The 22,930-nt window shown below is 43.4% G+C and overlaps 1 protein-coding gene across 7 annotated transcripts in view; it reads right to left on the bottom strand.

Annotated features, from left to right (window-relative positions):
* The window catches only part of GRIP2 (glutamate receptor interacting protein 2), a 471,570-nt gene that overhangs the window by 121,998 nt on the left and 326,642 nt on the right, over window positions 1–22,930 (bottom strand). The gene's annotated exons all lie outside the window — the stretch shown is intronic.

Raw genomic sequence — 22,930 nt, 5'->3', positions numbered from 1 at the left:
TCCTGCAAACTGCTTCCTTCCATTATTAAGCCAGGAGCCCCACACCCTGTCCTGCGAGACTGACTCTGTGTTCCTTCACCACTTTCTTCTAACGCTGAACAAAGACTGTGCTGTGCAGTCAGAACTTCTCCCATTCCATGTCCCACACCTCAGGTCCTGTCTACACTAGAAGAGCTCTTGCTGGGATAGCTATCTTGGCAGACACAGCTTGAGAGTGCTTTTGGTGGCATAGCTCAGGACTAGGGCCCTTCCAAATTCACAGTCCATTTTGGTCAATTTCACAGTCATGGGATTTTAAAAATTGTAAATTTCATTATTTCAACGGCTTAAATCTGAAATTTCACAGTGTTGTAATTGTAGGGGTCCTGATCCAAAAAGGAGGTTTTTTGGGGGGGGGGGTCCACAAGGTTATTGTAGGGGAGGGGGTTGCAGTACTGCTACCCTTACTTCTGCGCTGCTGCTGGAGACGGCGTACCTTCAGAGCTGGGCGGCTGGAGAGCGACGGCTGCTGGCCGGGAGCCCGACTCTGAAGGCAGAACCACCGCCAGCAGCAGCACGAAGTAAAGACGCCATGGTATGGTATTTCCACCCTTACTTCTGCGCTACTGCTGGCAGGGCGCTGTCTTCAGAATTGGGTGCCTGGCTAGCAGCCACTACTCTCCAGCTGCCCAGCTCTGAAGGCAGAGCAGAAGTAAGGGTGGCAATACTGCGACCCCCCCTAAAATAACCTTGAGACTCTCCTGCAGTTTCCTTTTGGGTCAGGATCCCCAATCTGAGACACTCTGGTCTGTGAAATCTGTTTAATATAGGGTAAAAGCACACACAAGACCAGATTTCACGGGGTGAGACCAGATTTCACAGTCCGTGATGCATTTTTCATGGCCATGAATTTGATAAGGCCGTACTCATGACTTATACTAGTTCTCCAGACTAAATAAGTCATATCAGCAAGAGGTTTCTTGTGGTGGTGGTTTTGTTGTTGTTTTGCTGGTATAACTGCATCTACACTAGAATTTTTGCTAGGATAACAATGTCATAACCAATGTTGTACCGGCAAAAAAGTTTCTAGCGTAGACCTGGCCTAAATATTTAAGATCTCTGTGGGCTTAACAGTGGCATGTGGACAAGTGGGCTTGACAGAAGGAAGCCTAAACTTTCTGCTAGGACTGAAGTGCAGCAACATCTTTATCGTGGCATGAAGGCAGCTGTTTTGTGCTCAGACGCCTTACACAAAAGATTTATAATTAGTAAAACACACACACACACACACAATATTTTGGTCCACAATTTGTGTGGGTATTTTTTTTAAAGTTCTATTTGACAATAGATGTAGTTAGTAATTGAGCTGAAGTTTGTAATTAAAAATCTTTTCATACGGCTATTAATGTTTTTGCAGTGGAGAAACGGTCTTTAAAAATGTGCTATACTTGAAGCTTTCTTTTTAAGAAACAAATATAATTAGAAGCTGATAATTTGAGGAAGGTTGCAATGAAATGGACATTAAATCTACAATAGATTGCTTTTAAAAAGTATAAATTCCCTGATATGTTTACTGCCGCCATCAAAATGATCAGCTGTTGAAAAAAGGACAATCATAGAGGACGTGGGAGGAGGGTAGATGAAAGAATGAAGATGTTTACTCTATGGATACTGGCCAATGCATATAAACACTATGCCTACTTGAAATTGTTGCCGGCAATATTTAATAGTGGAAGTGAACAGCTTGAATCTCTTCCAAACAATAATAATTTTTTTAAAAAGTACACCACAGATGTGGAGACCAATTATGCAGCCGAAAAAAAGTAAAATATCTTCATGTTGTCAGGTATGGTTACCAGAAACGTTACTATGAGGCATCAATCTCAACTGTGGCTGGATGAACCAAAGCAATAGTAAGGAGAGCTTTGACTTGTGATAATCTACACATCCTCTACCTCTTGACATTAACTTTGATTGAAGTGTCCTGAATTAAACAGCTAACCAACAATACTCCTATACTGATGTATGTATAGACGTGCCTATCTTAAAAAAAAAAAAAAAAAAAAAAAAGAAAGCTTCTTGCTGAAACTGGATGCCAATTAGGATCTTTTAGCTAGACAGAAATAAAAGTGAATTGAATACTAAATGAAATACCAAAAACCTTTCACATGAAATTCTGCATTCTTAGCACTCCCAAAACTTCCACTAACTTTTGTGAAAATGTTGGATGTGCAAAGAATGCAAGATCAGGCCCCACATCTTATTTCAAATGCTAAACTGAAGACAGCACAACTTCAAGATAGCTTCATCACAAAACCAGATTCCATGGTCCACAGTAAAACACATTTCCCAGTCTAGCTTCTTGAGAATTATACACTATTACACCTGGATGAAAGCCAGTTGAAAGACCATTAAGTCTAAGTAAAAGAGATTTTTTTCTCAGAGAGAGAGGTGGTCCCTAGAGAAATCACTCACCAGCCATCTGTTTAAAATTTAGTTTGCACTAACTATTGGCCAACAGCAACCTATCTAAGGAATATCTAAATTTGCATATATTCACACAGAAATATAAAAACTCGTTAAGTTTATACCTGCCATTTCTTGTCTTCCCACCTTTGAAATGTTGCAACCAATCACTGAGCACCATCTAGTCCAATGTAAAGTTCACTAAATACAGAATACACTTTACACAAACAACAGAGCTGGGGGTAGAAGCGGGCAGAGAAGCAGTTTATTCAAAACATTGATGTGGTCCACTGCTTCACTGTTGTGAAGAACAGAAGTTTGCTGCCCCATGCTGATCCAACCCCCCTTCCCCGCTCCGATCCTATAGCAATGATCCAAACCATGTATGACGTTACAGCAGAATATTGTAATGGTCTATCAAGGAAAAAATACACACAATGTTTGGAAAAATGTAAACATATGTCACTCTATAGTAGCATATCCCAGGAGATTCTCCAAAGACAGCTACATTGCTGCTGTCCAATAAACGGCAAGGAGAAATAAACACTTATTGCATAGAAGACACAGAACCTGACCACATCTGAACTCATATTAACCCAATGAAATGCTTGGGTTAGGACTGGTTCATAAGAAAATGATCCAGAAACTTCCAGCTAAAAAGATGAGGTTCAAGGGAGTTTGGGTGACCTCCCCGCACATCCTTGTTTTGCCATTTACATAATGTGGCTCTATGGTTTCACCTGGGACTAGAGTTCCAAAATTGCCACTTATTGTCTCTGTCATGCTAGAAGTGTAAGAAATACTGGAAATCTCAGAAGAAAGCCAGTTAATTGTGAGACTTTCCAACCCAGTTTTGCATAATAAAGAGGTTCAGACAGTTTAGATAATGAATCCCAACCTCGCCCAGTTTGCCCACCTCTCCCTATATATTATTAACAGGAGTTCCTAGCTGGTTACCTAACCAGCCACCACCTACTGTAATTACTCCATTCTATTGCCACAGAAACCACACTTAGCTAGCTGTGCTTATTTAAAATAGCTGAACACCTATGGGTCAGATTCAGACCTGTTAATGGGGAGAGCAGATGCAATCTGGCTTTACATAGCTAAAACTCTACAACACACAACCACTAATTTTCTTTCCATGAGCAAAAAACCTTGATCTTTAAAGATGCCTTGTATCCAAGAAACCTAGACACAGAGCCAGAGGACAAGCATTTCTGTATTGCTCTATTCATTATGAGCAAATTCCACCAGCTAGTCTTAAAAGGGAATTTATTATCAATAAATGGACACTGCATGATAAATTGACCCATCTAATAGGCAGTTAGGGCCCTTGCTTCACAAAGACGTACAGGCTGTTAGAGCACCAAAAGGGAGAGTATTTTAAGGGGCTGCTTTCTAAGACCCCAATCTATTTTCCTCATCATTAAAAGGGAAATAAAAACTATAACTATACATTTTTCCTCCTTAAACAACAACAATCACACCTATTGTTGCCCAATAGCAACAGCCATGTCTGTGGGTGGGAGCAAGAAGGGAACTGAAGAGGGGATGCCTCCCAGGAGTGTGATTGATGGGGAAAAACGGGGAGTGCTACAGTGATCCCTAAATCTGACACCGGCTCTTGGAAGTTCGAGGATTATGCATTTCACATGTCTGCCAACTAGGCTGGAATGCACATTAAGATAATAGACTCTTATTCAACACCAATCCTTCCTTACATTACGGTAAGTGGAAGATCAAATTCTAATAAAAACAAAAACACGCCCCCCATCTCCACACACACACACAGACACACTCAGAAGCCATAGGCCATTTGGAGTTACAATGTTCCTGCTGAATTCAAACACAGGCTGCACTAATCAAATGGGGGCAGAAGTGGCTTTCCTCTTTCACATGCATAACTTTACCCGGGGAAATTGTGTGTGAAATGCATTTAAGCAAATAGAGGATAGAATTCATCCTGGGACAAACTCCACTGGCCTCCTGGGGTTTACACCAGGTATGGAAGTACCAGCCCGGCTTCCCCTAGTTGATCTTGCATTCAAGTCATAACGCTCAACTTGCGATAGCTCACTTTTTGGGCACCGTGCCCCTTTTAATGCCCTCCTGTGGGCCCCATAAGAACTGCACGCCAGCTTTCACATGGACAAAAACACCCACTGCCTGGGGCTGGTTTAACAACACACAGTTCTTAATCTTCAGGGTCCCAAAATAAAGTCCAGCACCACACAAAGGTCCATACTTCGCTCTGGTGTCTTCTCTCACAGCCAAAGTTCCTCTTCTTCTGTCCCAGTGTGGTCTCACAACCTGTCCTCCTGGCTCTTCCTATCTGGAGCTGAGCCTTCTGGCACTAGCCTGTGTGCCCTCAAATGTCTATACCCCAAATTCCATCCAGGTTACCCACAAAAGTCTCCTGTTCCTGGGCTGCTTGGTGTCACAACTCCTTCGGTCTCAGGATCTTCCCTGCAGGAGTTCTTCACACTCCTTATAGTCTCGCTACACTTTTCTAAGCAACCCCCATGCCTGCTGCTCTTCATAGGGCAATCACCCTCATCTCTCCCAGGTGCAACTCATTGTGTAATCAGGGCTGGCTAGCCCCAGTCATCCAGCAGTGAGCCACCCTGTTACAGAGAGACAAGGTAAGGAAGAGAGTCAAGCTTTTGAGTCTCTCTCACAACAGAACTTGGTCCAATAAAAGATATTACCTCACCCATCTTTTCTCTCATATCCTAGGACCAACAGGGCTACACCACCACAGCATATCCTGTTAGAGACATTCAACTTTAAATGGACTAATTTAAAAAACAAAAAACCAACCACCAAGAATGTTCTCACGGAGTACTCTTACATAAAACAGCCTAATTTATCGTCAAACATTTTCATCGTTTTTTCCTCCCGGTTCCCTTGCTGAAGTTTAGACATGTCTTTTGGGTGGACTGAAGAGCACGACCACCAAATGTGTTCAGGCCCACCTCTCTCCATCTCCTTGCCTTCCTCTCTATGCACTCGCCTGCCTGCTGGCTCTGCAAATTCAGCTTTGGTGCTGCCATTCCTGGAAAACGTTCCCTTGCAGGGCATGGAGAAAAAAAGGGAGCATGAGTACACCCTCCAGAGAAGGGCGAGAGTGAAGTCATCAGGCAAATGAATGAGATAGGAAGCGCAACTGCCCATCAGCAAAATAATGGAGCGGGACTATGTGAAACTGTCAAGTGGTCATGGGAACCAAACCAGAAAACAGAAAAGCTTTCTCTCCCCACAGTTGCTGTCAATTATAGTGATCTTGTGGTCACTTTTAACAATATGAGTAAACTTTTTCAGGTAGAAAATGTGCTTTTAATTAGAAATGACCGTTTATAAAACAGTCATGGCAGAGGCGGAGTAGTTTTTTGTACATGTGTGCCCCACTATTAAAGAGGAAATTTTACAAAAGCCTCTGGGGTCTGCACATTCCAGTCTGATAGGTCAGATTGTTTTGTAGGACCAGGCAAAATTATTAACTTCAGATGTGGGCCAAAGATCATAAATTATAGGATATAACTCTTGTGCTGGAGTTGCAGCTACCATGAAACCAGTGCTAAGAACCTCCAACAAGCAACTGTCTTAAACAACTTCAAAGTGTCTTCCAAGTTTTTGTGTTTAAACTTTATTTCACCTTTAGTTAGAGGAACAACTAAATTAGAAGTTTAAGATCAAATTACAATTTTAAATAATCAACGGTCCAAGAGTTAATTCCCCAACTTCCCCTCACTTAAAGATCTTTGTAGTGGGAGGACACGTTCTTCTCATTCTGATAGACATGGCTTGTGTGGGAGGTGTTTCTCCTTCTACATTGCCAATTGGAAGTGGGGAATGAGACTGGAGACTGGCCTGGTGTTAGTACAGACCCTGCATTGTTGTTTATGCTCAGTGCAGAGCTAACTGGAAGAGGAAGCACTAGTTTGAGTGACAGGGCTAGTTCCCAGCCCTCCTTCCCGACGTGCAATGACACTACTGCTCAGGTGCTAAGAAATCAACAGAGCAGAACTCAATTTACTTGTGCTCCATAGAAAATGAGATGTGTTTGTGGGAGAGGGTAAGTTATGTCTAGTATGGAGCCTAAGAGAATATCTCACCCCTCCCTGCCCCAAACTGAATATCCTATACAATGTTCTGGTACTCAGAAGCTGACTGCCGTCTGTCTCTGAACATGAAAGTTGCATTGTTTTAATTTGATGCAAGAAAAGATGCTAACATTGGAAGAGCAGAATATATTGGAAGACTACGGGAAATGACTCTTGAAATTAAGGAACAAAGCACATTTAATGGGTAGCTCTGGAGACAGATTGTACATGTGCATAGAAATGTAGGGTTGGAAGAGATTTAAAGAGGTCATCTAGTCCATTCCCTTTGCTTAGGCAGAATTAAGTGTCCCTAGACCATCCTGGAGAGGAATTTGTTTAACTTGTTCTTTATAACCTCCAATGATGGAGATTCTACAATCTCCCTAGGTAATCTGTTCCAGTGTTTAAACTATCCTTATACTTAGAAAGTTTTCCTAATGTCTAACCTAAATCTTTGTTGTTCCTCCTCAGCCTTTTCCTCTCCTCTAGGTGCTCCTCCCTTATCTTGTTCTAATGCCTTGGGCTGTCCTCTGCTCTCAACACAGAGCTGCACAGTAGTACAGGAAGTGTTCTCACCCTCCCTGCCAAATACATTATTTTCCATCTGTCTTGTAGCATTTCTCTGGATTCTATAGCACTCATATGGATGTCTCTTTGCAAAGAGTTGGCTCAGCTTGGGCATTGGTGTGGGGCTGAACTCACCAGTGCCCTGAGGCCTTTCTGTGCTAGCCTCATCAGCATAAAAGGTCTGCAAAGTAATCCATTAAGCCTCCTTAGGAATACCCTGGATATGGGGGAGAGGCATCCCACCTTCCCTGAAAGACCTATGACCAGTTCTACTCCTACCCTCAGCAAAAATACAATATCTGCTGGTCCAATCTTTGCCCTGTCCCCCAGTTGTCAATACAATAAAATCCACTCATTCTATGGTCTTTCACCCTAGCTTTGTGTCTTGTGTAAAGTACATTTTATACAGCCCAACCTTAACTGTCTCCTTTTTGTATAGTGTGGGCAGGATCTTTGAAAGCTCTCAGCACTGACCTAACAGGGCTGCCATTCAAGTCACTGGGAGCTTAACCATTAATTTCACAATTAAGCTTTTGAAAAATCAATAACCTCATGCTGAAGTGGATCCCAGCAGCTTGTTAGATCCCTACGTTTTCAAGGCCATCTCCCCTAGAGACTTGGAGAGAGGGTGAGATTTACATTAATTGTTAATTTACGTTAAGCCCGAAGCCCCACCCGACCACCTTCCCCAAGCCCCCATGTTAAGCCCTACCCCACCCCCACTCTGCCTCTTCCCACCTAGTACCACCCTCCTCCCCCAAGCGTACCCCATCCCTGCTCCTCCTGCACCCTGTGGAACAGCTGAACGTGGCAGGTGCTGGGAGGGACGGGGAGGAGTTGATTGGTGGGGCAGCAGGTGGGTGGGAGGCACGGGGGGGCTAATGGGGAGCTGACTGATGGTGGAGGCTAAACACCCACCAATTTTCAGCACCGATGCCTGAAGCATATATAGAGCTTGCATATTATAGCAGCTTCTTTTGGAACCTAAGACTAACGTGTGTGTGTGTGTGTGTGTGCGCGTAAACCTGCTTTAACCTTGTAAATAACTCATTTCTTTTTCCTAATTAAAAAAATGTTTAGTTAGTTAGTTTATTATAAGACTGGCTACAAACATTGTCTTTGGTGAGAGATCTGCGGTGTAGTTGACCTAGGGTAAGTGACTGGTCCTCTGGGACTGGGAGTAACCTGAATATTGTGATTTTTGGTGTAAGGCACTATCTATCACAAAGGCAAGTTTGTGGCAAGATAGAATTATAGGACTGAAAGAGACCTCAAGAGGTCTTCTAGTCCAGGGGTCCTCAACCTTTTTCCTTCTGAGGCCCACTCCAACAAGCTATAAAAAAATCCATGGTCCACCTGTGCCAAAATTACTGGTTTTCTGCATATAAAAGCCAGGGCCGGCGGTAGCAGGGCAGCAAGCAGGGCAATTGTTTAGGGCCTCAGCTTCATGAGGGGCCCTGTGGCGTAAGTTGCTCAGGCTTTGGCTTCAGTCCCAGGTGGCAGGGCTTTGGGTCCCAGGCTTCAGCCCCATGCAGTAAGGCTTTGGCTTTCTGCCCTAGGCCCCAGCAAGTCTAACACTGGCTCTGCTTGGAGGACCCCCTGAAACCTGCTCATGGCCCCGCAGGGGGCCCCAGACCCCTGGTTGAGAACCACTGATCTAGTTCAGTCCCCTGCAATCAAGGCTGGACTAAATATTATCTAGACCAGCCCTGATAGATGTTAGACATTGGAGGTTTTTTTAAGAGCAAGTCAGACAGATCCCACAACCTCCATAGGCCATTTATTCCAGTGCTTAACTAACCTGACAGTAAGCGAGTTTTTCCTAACGTCCAACCTAAACCTCTCTTGCTGCAATTTAAGCCCATTGCTTCTTGTCCTAGCCTCAGAGGTTAATAAGAACAATTTTTCTCCCTTCTCTTTGTAACAACCTTTAGACCAGAGTGCCGAAGGGGACTGTCTGGGACTCCATCTTAAGGCTGGTGCTTGAGGAGTTCACACTTGATTGGTTGTGTGTTCTATACTTAGATTTCACCAGTTGGAGGTTTGTGCCCTACTTCTTAACAGTCTGCCCTGAGGCCGACATGTTCATGAGCTACTCCAGACAGCTTGACATAAAGAATTGGTAAATTCTTTTTGGCCACAGTTCACTTGGACTCGTGTGTCTCTTTGGATATCTCGGGTGAGGTATGTGTCAGAGTGGGAAACAACCGAACCGGCATTTAATTTAATACTCCAGTTATAACTTTCATTGTGGCATTAAGCTGCACATCCAGAGATTTGGTATGTGAGTTGCTGGCCCAGTCTGGTGTGCTATATATTCTGCAGTTGAACAGATGAGTACTAGAATTGCTGTTCGACATGTGTGCACCTTGGCACCCCATATTGTGCATAAGAGTTTTTGAATGAGGCTCCTTCTTTGTATGTCATTCCAGATGAGCTTTTTTTTAAAAAAAAAAAAAAGTCAAGGTTCTGTCCAAAGTTATACCCTAATACGTCGGATAAGGCTTATTTCAGATCCGGTGATCCCAAAAGGTGACATGAAGTGGTTTCTTGGCAGCTTTGTTATTTAGGTGAAAGGCTGTTACTGAAGTTTTGGAGGCATTGGGGCAGAGCTTCCAATATTGAAAGTATTCCGCCATTATCTTGAGGTCAGTGGAGAGGATGTTGCCAATAGTGGTGAGGTCTTGGATTCATACTGCCGGAGTGATGTCATCAGCATAAATGAATGTACGGGAAATTGTGTCAGGTAAGTTATTAATATGTACACCCCTGAATAGGTCTCCCAACCATGCTTGTCCCTTTGGCCCAAAATTCTTCAGGAATTCAGGATAAACATAGTCCTTGCCAGCAGCTTTTCTGCTTTTAGTGGCTAGAAGAGACTCATTTATTTCTTCTGTAGCAGTGATTTTCAACCTTTTTTTCATTTGTGGACCCCTAAAAAATTTTGAATGGAGGTGCACACCCCTTTGGAAATCTTAGGCAGTCTGTGGACCTGCCCAGGGTTCCATGAACCACTGGTTGAAAACCACTGTTCTATAGCATATGGAGATGATAGTGGTGAAGTTGCAGCTCTTTTCTGAACTTCCTGTATAACCATCTTATCAGTTTAGGTCTTTGAATTATGAAGACCACCAACAATAGTGGTCATTGCTTTCAGTTGATGGTGTTTTACGGAGTCAGTAGCTCCAAGCTTATGGAGGAATGCTCAGGTTTTGCAAACAGAATGAGGAAAATCAAGATCCTCCACTGTATCATTCCATTTCTTCAGATGAGCATAATTCAGTGACTAGTAGTCCTTTTACACTGAATGACAGATACTATTATTGTAATAGAACGGATCAGGAATTTTGCATGGGAATGGATTTTCAAACAGAAAATGCAGTTTCCACATGAAATTTTTGATTTTCCATCAGGAAAATTGAAATGACATTTATTTTTCAAGTCAGGTAGTTTCAAAATCAGAATATTTCATTTTTTAACTGATTCAAAATGTTTTGTTTTGAATCATTTTCACAAAACATTAGACTGCCTTATAGGAGAGGTCATTTGGGCTCCATTCTGTCTAATGGATTGTGCTCCCTAGAGGACTAGATCTCCCATAACGCAATGCAGAGTCTCCTCTAACTGAGCTGTGTGGTGCATTGTGGGAGCTGTAGTCCAGCCAGGGAGCTTGGCCCCATGGGAGAATGGGGGCATCAGGCTCCCAAACTACAACTCCCATAAGTTAATGTGCCACCACGGGAAAATGCAGTTTCATATTCAATTAACTCTATATGAAGCATTTCAGGACAGTCCAATAAACCAAAATTAACACATTTTGATTTTGGAATGTTTGCGTGCTTTGTTCCCATCAAAAATTCCCAAAACAAAATATTTCAACTTTCTTAATTGAATTTTTTTTCATGGAACAGAAATTCTGAAAATTTTGAAGTTCAACTTTTCATCCCAATTTGGGACAAAAACAAAACGTTGAAGTGTCAGAATTTCTGGAGGGATGGAAATTCCCATTTTCACACTCATCTCTAGTTGTAATTTGTAACAGATCTGTGACCCCTAAAAAGGCAGTGGTGACTGCTACATGTAATGAGAATTCAAGATTTCACAACAGCAGCACTCAAAATCCTCCTGCTGAAGAGCATAAGTCCGTACTACTGGTGCTAAAATAGGATCTCCTTTAGCTATTAACAGTATAGGGCCTAGGATGTGAAGCTGAGACATCCTAATTCCATCCAGCGGAGGGCAGTAGCTCAAACAAATGTACAAACAGTTCATTCTAGTTTCAAGGGCAAGTACTATCATTAGGCAGAATTCAAGTGCACCTCTTCCTTCAATTTACATAAGAACTCTGCTTTCCACTTGCAAGATTTCCCCTGGCACCACTATCTGCACAGGGACACTGTGCCAAATCAAATGGAAAAATAAGCGAGCAGGTCACCACTCTTAATAGGTGTCACATAGTTTCTTTTCAATGACTAGCAGTGTAACAATGCATTAACGAGAAATGAAACACCATGTTAACATTAATTTGCATAGTATTAAACCATGATGCTTTGCTTTTCTATTCTCCTTCCAAACCTTCCTGACTGGCATATGAATCAAAAATGAAATTTAATTGCCAGGGTATTCAGCAAAATCATTGAGTTTCTGCTTAATAAAGCTTCATTTGTACGCTGGTGCATCAGACACCTTCTCTCCAAGGTGCTATATTAACTAGTGCAGATGTAAAATATCTTGCAGGGCTTATTTTAATACGCATTTCAACAGAGGAAAAAGGAAGGCAGGCTAATAGTGAAGTTTTACAGAAGAGCAGGAAGAAGTAAAAACTAATACCTGCATTATGGTAAAAGCAAGCAACAAGACAGCATTATTTACACACAGCAGCTTAAAGAGCATTCACATAGAATCACAGAAATGTAGGACTGGAATGGACATAGCTAGGTCACCTAGTCCAGCCCCCTGCACTGATGCAAGACTAAGTATTATCTAGACAATTCCTAACAGGTGTTTGTCTAACTTGTTCTCAGAAACCTCCAATGATGGATATTCCACAGCCTCCCTAGGTAATTTATTCCAGTGTTTAACTACTCTTGCAGTTAGGAAGATTTTCCTAAAGTCTAATTCAAATCTCCCTTGCTGCATTTTAATCCATTATTTCTTGCCCTATCCTCCGTGGATAAGGAGAAAAAAAGCGTATCACCCTCCTCTTTATAACAACCTTTTATGGATTTGAAGACTATTACGTCCCTTCCATCTACTCTTCTCCAGAAGAAACAAACCCAGTTTTCTCAGTCATTCCTTGTAGGTCATGTTTTCTAGACATTTAATCATTTTAGTTGCTTCTCTCCTAGGTCAGCCCTGCCTCCTCGTTAACACACAGGGGAAAGATGATCGAGGATTTAAAACCAAAAAAACCCACAACCACCAGGAGTCTAAAGCCTTGCACTAGTTACTCCTGAGGGCATTCCGCACCAAAAAATTAAAAATTCTGCCCCCTCAAATTAAAAATTCTGTGAATATTTTAAAATTCTGCAAAATTCTCCAAATTTTATTTGTCAAATAAATGTGGAGTCTCCAGCATAGCACTGGGGAGCACAGGCCACTGGCTGCACAGAGGTGGGACACCACTGTGCAGCTCCCCCATGGGACACAGACTCAGCGGTGCAGCTGCACCCAACCCTGACACAGTGCAAGGACTGGGCCTTCCCCAGAAAAACCCCAGGGCCCTGCCCTTCTGTGCCAGGTGCACCAGGTGTGGGCAGGCAGGCTCAGCAAGGCAGGATCCAAGTATGGAGGGGCTTAATGTGGGGGGAATCCAGGTGTGGGTTGAGAGCGTTCTGTGTGGGGCAATCTGGTGTGGACAGCTCAGTGGCAGATCTGGATGCACAGGGGCTTGTTGGGGGGTTCTGGGTGCAGGGGGGTCCAGGTGAAGGTGGTTGGGACTCAGCAGGGGTCTGTGGGGGAAATAGAGCTCAGCAGGGGGATCCAGATGCTGGGGGAGTGGGGTGGGGATCCTGGTGCAGCTGGTTGGGGCTTGGTAGGGTGGGGATCCTGGTGCGGGTGGCTTGTTGGAATGGTCCAGGTGCAGGGGGAGTGGGGCTTATCAGGGGGATTCTTGGTGCAGGGGAGGGGTGAGGATCGTTGAGAGGATCTGGGTATGAGGGGGTCTGGATGCATGGGGGAAGCAGCTCCCTGTACAGTGATCCTGCACCCATTGCTCCTCAGCTGCAGGGGGAAGGAAGCATAGGGGTTGGGGGAGAGTTTGCAGAGCTTCCTACAGTCAGGGGAGAAATCTGGGGGTGGGTCTGACATGGACCCGGACATCATGCAGGAGAAGAGGAAGTCCCGTCCTCCCCAGCCCAGCCAAGACTAGCAGTTGAGCCCAGCGCAGGGTAGGAGCCACCAGCCGGGTCTTCCCCAGTCCCACCCCCTGCCCCAGTGATTTACCTCTCTGCTGGCTGCCCTGGGCACCTGAAACATATTGCTGGGGAGGGTCTCATAACCACTCTTGTGGCTTCCCTTTGCGTCCCTGTCAGAAAGCCATTTTTCTGCGGGGAACCAAAGAAATCTGCAGGGGACACATTCTGCACGTGCGCAGTGACGCAGAATTCTCCCAGAAGTAGCTAGTGCATGCTCTGTTAGGTGGTCTCTGCCCCCCCAAAAAGTAATACTCTTTTCTATGAGTCTGCATCGCACCACTGTGTAAACTAAATACAAAACAGAGGTTCTAAACTACAAGATAGTCCATGGAACTAATTTCAAGAGCAGGAGCATTTGTCCAAGACAAAAAGGGCTAATTCCATTTTTGGGTAGTTGCCTATGGCGTATAACATTTCCCTGCCATTTCAAGCATTCTTCACTTTGTCTCCTTAATTATGTAGTATTGAGGCATACTATTAAAACAGCTGTCATCTTCCACCACAGGCAAGGCACTGTTTCAGTACCACGTGAAGGGATTCCTGGAAGAAAAAGTTCTTTAGCATCTAAGGTACTGAAGAATTTTACATGTATAAATTCCTGCAGCTGGCTTGGAGAAAGTAAAACAGGGAGATGCAGTGAGAATATGGGTGCTGAAGTCATAAGGCTGGATTGGCCAAAGTATCGGCACCAAGCCTGTGGAAAAATGTGGTCACGTCTACTTAGTTTTTGGAGCTTCATGCACAATGGCACATTTGTGCCAAATTTTATCATCATGATCCTTTTACTGTGTAATAATAAAATGGCATTGGGAGATTGCATCTTTTAACTAGTCTAGTCAAGAGCCTGCCCCCTCCCAGCCCCAAAACTAGAGCCTAGTAAGAGTAAACCGATCCATCAGAATGTTCTCAAGAACATCTCACCTGTGAGAAGTGAAGGGACATGGATATCCTTGGTATCATGGTTCAGAATAAACAGACAGACCTGACCCAAAGCTGCTGTCCCAACAGCTCACTATAGCTATTCACCATTCATGACACAAGATTTCCAACATACAGGTACAGATCACTACACAATTCATCACCAAAACTGTGCTCCCACCCCTCAAAAATAGGTCACAGAAACTAAGCTACCCTATTGCTGCTACAGTTTGTCCCTCCAGGTCAGGGACCATTGGTAAGAGAGTATACACATGCAGAGCTCTACAGAAAAGCTTCCAGTGCGGCTGGTAGTGATATACCTGTCCCAAGGATACAGCCACATTTGCCTTCAGTCACTAAGGCTGTCAACCGGACACCTTTCATATGTACTAAATTTAAGTGAAAAACAAAAAGTTTGAGTCTCTGAAATTTTCAATCCCATTTAATATTTTGTGATAACTTGTTATTGGACCAGATTTCCACAACATAAAGCATCATCTTGTTAGTTATAGGAGTCAAGCTGTGGTTCCTGAAGATATCAAAATGTTAAATATCAAAATATATTTCTGTACTGAAGTCTCAAGGAGATGCTCTGAGAGCCCTAGAAAGCTCACACACACACACCCGCACCCACCCACGGCATGTATGTAAATATCTATAAAATTCCATCTGATAAGCACAAGGCACACGTTTTGGAACCAGATCTGAATGTTTAGAGCAGAGCTGAGACAAGGCAGAACATATAAACTCATCCTCTTCTGGCTAGTGACAGCACGAGGGGGACATATAATCAATGAAGGCAGATTTTGACTCAGTTGCCATCCGTGGCATTGCACATTGGTGGTAATGGATTAGCATGAGTTTTAAGAGGCCAGAACATGGCCCAGTGACTCAGCTTTATTTTACAGGGAAAGGGAAGTAGAGAGGAGTAATGTGGAGAGTAATACAGTCTTCTTATCTGAGGACTGCTAGTGATAAGGATGTAAATGACTAGAAATAAAAAAAAAACACCACACACAGTCAATAATAGTATTTTTAAAAAAAATCTGGAAATTTTAGGCTATTATCTTTCCAGCTGAAGAGCTGTAATTGAAAGAGACTAATCTTCCAGTGGGTTCATGAAGGGTTTACAAGCTAATTGTTCTCTTTTTGTCTTTAGGATTAATACTACGTTCTGTGAGTGGAGGCACAGCAGATGTGCAGCCTTTGCTCTCTCTAATCAAAATGCCTGTAATGCCACAGATGTGCCCGATGCCATACAGTGACATAATAGAATCTCTCTCTCCCACATAAAGTGGCTGTTCAGAAATGAAATTACAACCGTCTTCATAAGACAACAATAAGTTCCCTTATATGAGGAGGGCAGATGGGTGAGAAGAGAGAAGAAGATATGTCGGGAACGTGGGACAACAGATGAACTTCCCCTTCTCTCCTTTCCTGATATGTAGTTTGTGTCATTTGGAAATGGACACGATGGGAAATTATCCCATGGAAATCAGTTGCCAAACTCCCATAGATTTCAGTGAGGTTGGGATGACGGTTACGCAGAGGTTTCTCCTACATCCACCAGGCCTAGTTACAAACCCTGAACATCAACAGCACCTGACAGGAGATACTATGAGATAACAGCAGAGGGAATACGTGATTTGTAAAGCTCTTTTATAAAACAAAACAACCTCCCACTCCAACATCTGTTGAACTATCCAGTTCAATGGAGACTTCTGAAATATACCAGAAGTCAGTGGGAAAGGGTTCAAGCATTCTACTTCATTGCAAATCCCATATGAGAAAGGCACAGCTACTACCAAAGAGGAAGGGCTCAGAAGAGTTCTGGATCAGGCTACTGGGCTTTCCGGTGTCTACTTCACACAGGGCTGGATTTAGAGGCAGGAGACCCAGGTGACTGCCTGTGGTGCCAGGTTTGGGGGCGCTGGGCTCTCAGGCAGGAGCGGCTCTGTCCTGCTCCCTGCCCGGCTGCCAGGGAGCGTGGCCAAATGTGCCTGGGGAGAGGCACAGGGAGAGAAGGACAGAGCCCCTCTCCCTCCTCACCCCCAGCAGGCCAAGCAGGAGGACATTTGACACCCCCCTCCATGTTCCCTCTACATGTTGCCTCTGTTTGCTTATATATGGCATGAATAAATACAGGAGTTACAGATCCTAGCGTGCAAATTTATCATCTTATAGGACAGGGATAAATTACGCATGCAAATCATGCAGAGTCATGAAATGGGCTACAAATGCAATATAAAATAAGGTATTCAAAGGTTTAACAAATCGGGGAGGGGAGAGAAAGAGGTGCGACATTTGGCCTAGGGCCAGCCCTGACTCCACAAAATATATAAAAAAATAGTTTTGATTCTAGAAGGAGAAAGTCACTTTAGAAACTTCCACTGATTGTTTCGGGCAGTGGTTAAACAAAGATGAACAGTCCCTGGCCCGAGACTGCAGTTGTCCTACATCAGGCCTTTCACTGCAAGGAAGATGGAATATAGAGTGTGTTCAACTGACAAAAAAATTCTGTTGCCATGTCTTCTAGAAAGTCTATCATGGTAACCGTAGTGAGCAACATCCCTTGTCTTTGCAATAAATATTTTTTATTCCAAGTACAAAACCCCCTTAGAGTAAGCAGAGATGGAAAGCACTCCAGCATCACAGTGATAAATGATCTTATTAACCATCTACCTAGGTCATGAATCTTAAAGGGAGAGGAGGAGATACTTTCAAAACACCCTATTATCCTAATGGGCTACTCTTTCAGAAAAAAAAATGCCTGGCATTTGTGCCCATTGATTGTGAGGTCTTTTTTTCCCCACATGCAATCATTTGCACATGCACTCAACCAGTTACATCTCCATTTGCACGAGCCACTTAGGCACAAACTTAGGCACCTTCCATTTTTGCACATGTAGTTGTTCCCAAATTTTAGGGCAATATTTATACAAGAGCCATTTCCTTGGCATGTCGTCATTTCCTGTGCTCCTTTTGTCAGCATTTCCAGTGTTTCTTAAACAACTCCCGCCCCCTGCAAAAGCCAAATCTGTGTGGGATATTTTTCCCCCATAGCAACACACTGATGTTAGAATAGCAGAATAATATACCAACAGGCATATAAAATATAAACCCTAGCTTTTATCCTGGGTTAGCAAAAGCTTCTTTTGGTTAGAAGACATTAAAAACACAAGATACTATTACAAGTGAGCAAACACAGAAGAGACAAAAGCTCTCACAAAATGAACATTGCCAGGTTTTATTACCTACTCAGAGCTTTGCCTGGGTTACCAAACCCTGGCAAATTGATGGAGGTTATTTAAAGAAAAATGGAGGGGGTACCCTGCCAATTTAGCTTTGCAGTTCTGAGAAAGTTTTTGTCGTATCTAATGCAAGTGGAATAGAGCAGGGATTCCCAAACTGTAGTACTCTGGGGGGTACACGGGAGAAATTGTGCAATGGTGGATTTTATTTATTAGTTTATTTCTTGCATTTTCACAATAGGCTCCTCAGATGAAGCGTTAAAACTCTGTGGGAATTTGTTATATAGAATACGGTAGTTAATTTACTTCAAGATCTACCAGTGAGAACACAGAGATGCTGATGTACAAAGCCATCATCTCCTATCACTGTACGGCATGGGTACAGCTGCCCAGCAACTGTCCAGTCTAACTGAGCTCAGGACTTAGAATCTTTTTTGCAGTTGTATACACGTCACACTATAGCTGTATGTAACAGTGAAATATGGACAGATGGCTAAAGACAGGTAGCGTTAAGAAGAACATAAAATATCAGTGATGAGAAGGGTAGGGGAATGCAGGCAGTGGGTAGATCTGGAATGGGGTACATGGGCAGCGAGTAGATCTAGAAGGGGATATGCAATAAGAAAAGTTTGGGAACCTCTGGAATAGAGCAAAGTGAGCAAAAGTGCAATACATACTTGAACTGTACAGGGAGCCCAGAGGAAACAAGATGGACCCGTTTCATTTGCGCTCAGAATCTAGCTAACTCCTTGCATTGGCTTGCATCAGCCAAGCTATGGCAGGTTTGTTTTGACTTTTGGGGTGCTACTGGAGGATGTGAAGCCATTAACCAGAATGGCTGCATTTGCTTCCAAATACTATTTTTGCTCCCATTTTTGGGGGGAGGGTAGGACAAACAGCAGGGAATTAAGGGTTTGCAATAAATCCTGTAGACCACATGAATCTCTCCATTCTTCTAAACAAAAAGCTGCTATCCTGTCCTGAAATCAGAGGATACAGCAACCGCTACCAATACGTACCCAGCATTTTCACATGCAGCTCTCCAAGCACTTTACAAAGAGAGGCAAGGAGCATTGTCCCCATTTTATAGATGGGGAAAACAGGCACAGAGGAGGATAGGACTTGCCTAAGTCACAGGAAGAGGCAGTAGGACGACACAGGTCTGATGTCTCCCAGTCCTGTGTCCAAAACATCAATATCCCACACCTCTGATCAGGAGGCCCACTGTAGACTACTAAGCAAAATTATATTTGCCCCCTCAAAAGATACTATCATCACAGAAACTTTTTGTTCATTTTGAGAAGGATAATGTATTAGATTTATGCTTCAAATCTATACAAGTCCAACAAGCAACAGTTTCGGTGACACAAGACCACACTCTGCTATTAATTAGTTGCCCAGACCTGCTGTGAAACTGCTCAGCTACATGTGAGAATTGCTGGGTTTGAGGGTTTAGTGGAGGGAGAACTGCACGGTTCCTCTGTATATGGATAGGGGATGGTTGGAGGTGTCTTGAGCAAGAAAAAAATATAAGACCAACAAAGCTTACAGATGTGCTGAACTAACAAGCAGTCACTAAGCCATTGTGGGGAATATTAATGCTTCCTTACAAGATTTCAGGTGCACACTCTTCTGGAGAGGATTGTGTGCTAAGCAGATGGAGAAGCAGGTGTAATTGCCTGTAGAAATTACAGAATATTTTCCCCATAATTTTCAGTTGAAATTAGTGGCTCGTTTATTTGGAAATACTATCATTTTTCCCTTGGGTTTCTCAAGGGGTTCTTTCTGGGAGCAATAGTTGTTCTTTTGCAAATCAGTGCTGACATTTAAATTGCACTTGGATTGAATCTGCATAAAAACCCACCTTCACTCCTGCTAGAAAATCTCATGGAGAGACACCCATCCATTGTAATGTATTCCTGGCATTGCATCAGAGGTGTTTCTATGAATGGGTTGAAATTTTCTATCCAAAAACATTTTTTTCCATAATGCAAAATGTCTTTTGATGAAATATTTGCAGTGTTCAACAAAATGAAAAAAACCCACAAATTCTAGAAGTTGGTCCAATAAAATCTTATCTCACCCACCTTCTCCATGTCATCAAAAGAGACATTTTCGTTGGGGGCCAGGAAAGGGGAATGCCTCAGCCAGCTCTGGTGAAAACTATTTGGACTCTCCGCAAAGCGGACTGTTCTTGTAGTGTTTTCAACCTGCAGTGGAGCAGGAAATACCAGAAGTCTTGGAACAGCACCCTGTTGCAAGATTGTTGGTCAGATTTTACAGACTGAGGTGGTTTAGATGAGCAATCGAACTTAACTCCAACCCTTTGATGAGAGCTCTCACAAGATGGGACTACACATGCCGATTCCCCCATAGAGGAAGTTTATTGTAAAAGCTTACCATGGTCTTGCTCCAGCATACCCATTTGGCATGGCATCTTTCCTGTCTCTTCATCTAGCATTGGCCTCTTTTCTGGCCCTTTACATAATCTCAGAACAGTTTGGGCCACAGGCTTCCTCTGCAATTCCAATCATCTAGAAAAAAAACCCTCCTGAATTCTTGTAGTTCATTGCCTCCCCTCCCCCCAACTCTCCATTTCTTTATAAACTCATCTTAAAGATCTCATCTATTCTCTCTTGACCAGGCCTTTCTGCTGCCCTCTCATTGGTTTTCTGAAAAATGCTTTACTGTGATCATTCAGTTCCATATTCTCAGAGGGTTGGTTCTAAAAGAGCACATGCCCTTGCACACCCAACTTAATCATGTGCAATCACCAGTGCATGGGCATCTGGATTTTGCATGCCCATGTGGTTACATATGTGCAACCTCCTCCACCCCCGCATCAGGTCCGTACATTGCAGGGGTGGAGGATGCCAGCACCTAAATTGGGCATGCACTTTTGACAATGTGTGTGCTCTTTACACAACTGCCTTAGCGTATGTAGGTTATAATATACACGCTCTCCTCTATAAAGTGTGTTGGGATACACCAGTTGGTATGAAAGTGCTATACAAAGCAGTGCTATCTTGTATTAGGTGGGGGGACCTAGTAAATGGATTTGGCCAATGAAGTAGTTTGAATTTATGCAAGAAGTAGTTTTCTTCCTACTCCTGGGGGGGAAGGGGAGGGGAGGGGAAGGGAAGAAGTCAAATTTAGGGATGGCCAAACTAGTTTTGAAGGAAGAATCATGACCCCAAACCTTCACTCCTTTTAAGAATCAGACCTGTAAGGATCTCAGATATTCCCCTTGCCCTCTCCTTAATACAGGTCTACGTATCAACATGCCACTTCTTTTCTCAGCTGGAAATCTCCAGGGGAAGAAAGCCAACAGGAAACAAGCCTTCACGGTTTGCAGAATCCTGAAGTTCTGAGAAGCAGACAATATCTTCAATGTGTATTTGAACTGAATGCCAAGAACTTGCTAAGGGTCACTCATCTCTAGAGAGAATTCTGATTGTAGAGTCATTCCTCCTTCCTGATGCATCATCAAAATGTGTGTGTGTATGTTGGGGCGGGGAAGGATGATCACACACAGCACCTAGGGGTTGGTGGGCAGGAGGAGCCAGCCACACATGACCCTGCAATAAACAGTCATGTCATCAAAGGAGAGCAAACAGCTTAGGGCTCTGAAAGGGGCTTGTATCTCTCCACAGTGCTGGCTGGGTTCACCAGCTTCACTCTCTTGTCCAAACAACAGGTTATTTGGCAGGATTTTACAGACAAGCAAGAGAAAGAACATAATCCAAGATGAAACAGGCCAGATCAAAAGGATTTGTGCATCATTAAGAGCAAAATAGGCTCAAAGCACCCTAGCTCAGTGGCTCTCAACCTTTCCAGACTACTGTAACCCTTTCAGGAGCCAGATTTGTCTTGCATAGCCCCAAGTTTCATCTCATTTAAAAACTACTTACAAAATTAGACATAAAAATACAAAAAACAAAGTGTCACAGCACACTGTTACTGAAAAATTGCTGACTTTGATTTTTACCCGTATAATTTTAAATCAATTGGACTATAACTATTGTACTTACATGTCAGTGTATAGTACACAGAGCAGTCTAAACAAGTCGTTGTCTGTATGAAATGGTAGTTTGTACTGACTTTGCTAGTGCTTTTTATGTAGCCTGTTGTAAAACTAGGCAAATGTCCAGACGAGTGGAAGATCTGTGGTGTCCTGCCAGGGATACACGTACCCCGATTGAGAACCACTGTCCTAGCTCACTGAAGGGCAGCGTGCACAGCCCAGGCTTCTTCCTTACTGCAGGAGAGGCAGACTACGTCTACACTAGCACTTTTGTCGGTATAACTTAGGTCACTCAGGGGTGTGAAAGAAAACCTAGGTTACACGGACAGAAGCGCCGGCGTGGACCCTGCTATGTCGGCAGGAGAGCTCTCTCCTGTCAGCATAGCGTGGCTACATGGGAGATCTTACAGTGGCGCAGCTGCATTGGTACAGCTCGGCCGCTGTGGCTGCACTAGCTAGATACTCTTCTTTATTTGCTTTTAAAGACCTTGGTGTCCTCAGCACAAACCCTCCTGTTCACAAAGTTAGGAACCCACAAACCCTGTGCAATTCACAAAGGTTAGGAAAAGAACAGATTTCCTTGACCAGATTCCCCCCCAGCTTGGAGGCAGTCTCAAAGCAGCAAGATGGCTTGTGTGTGTTTATCCAAGCCTTCCAGTTCAGTTACCATAGCAACACAATGCAAATGTAATCTAAGTGTTTACACAGCACAGATGATTTATGCCAGCCCAGCCTTGGTAAATAGCTGAAGAAGTGGGTGGTGGTGATGACGATGCTACCTTGGTGCTTTAGAACAACCTCAGTGATTTATCTGGACAGTTTTGCCCTCCCCCACCTGACACTCCTCCTCTATCTCAGACTCTCCGCCCACCAGAGAGCTTTTAGATCATGTTCACTCCCCAGTCTATAGATCAGAGGGTTGCCTGTTAACTCAGCCAAGAAGTAGGATAGCGACTGCTTTGCATAAGCTTGGGCAGATTTGAAGCTTAAAAAAAAAAAAAAAAAAAAACAACCAACCCCATCTCTATAAAATTATCTTGGCTACCTAAGCTTTTGGAAACGTCTAGTCCAGACAGCACCTACATGCTTAGCTGCCCTCTATCCCAAGAAGTGGGTAAACACTTTGAAAAAGGATAAAGCTGCATAAGAACATTAAAACAGGACAGCTTTGCTTGCATAGTCTCTAAATATCCACTTAGAATT

The sequence above is a fragment of the Chelonia mydas genome, chromosome 7 (genome assembly GCF_015237465.2).
Source record: "Chelonia mydas isolate rCheMyd1 chromosome 7, rCheMyd1.pri.v2, whole genome shotgun sequence".
Lineage (NCBI taxonomy): Eukaryota > Metazoa > Chordata > Testudines > Cheloniidae > Chelonia > Chelonia mydas.
Note: the sequence above shows the minus strand (reverse complement) of the source record. Positions and strands in the feature narration are given on the sequence as shown.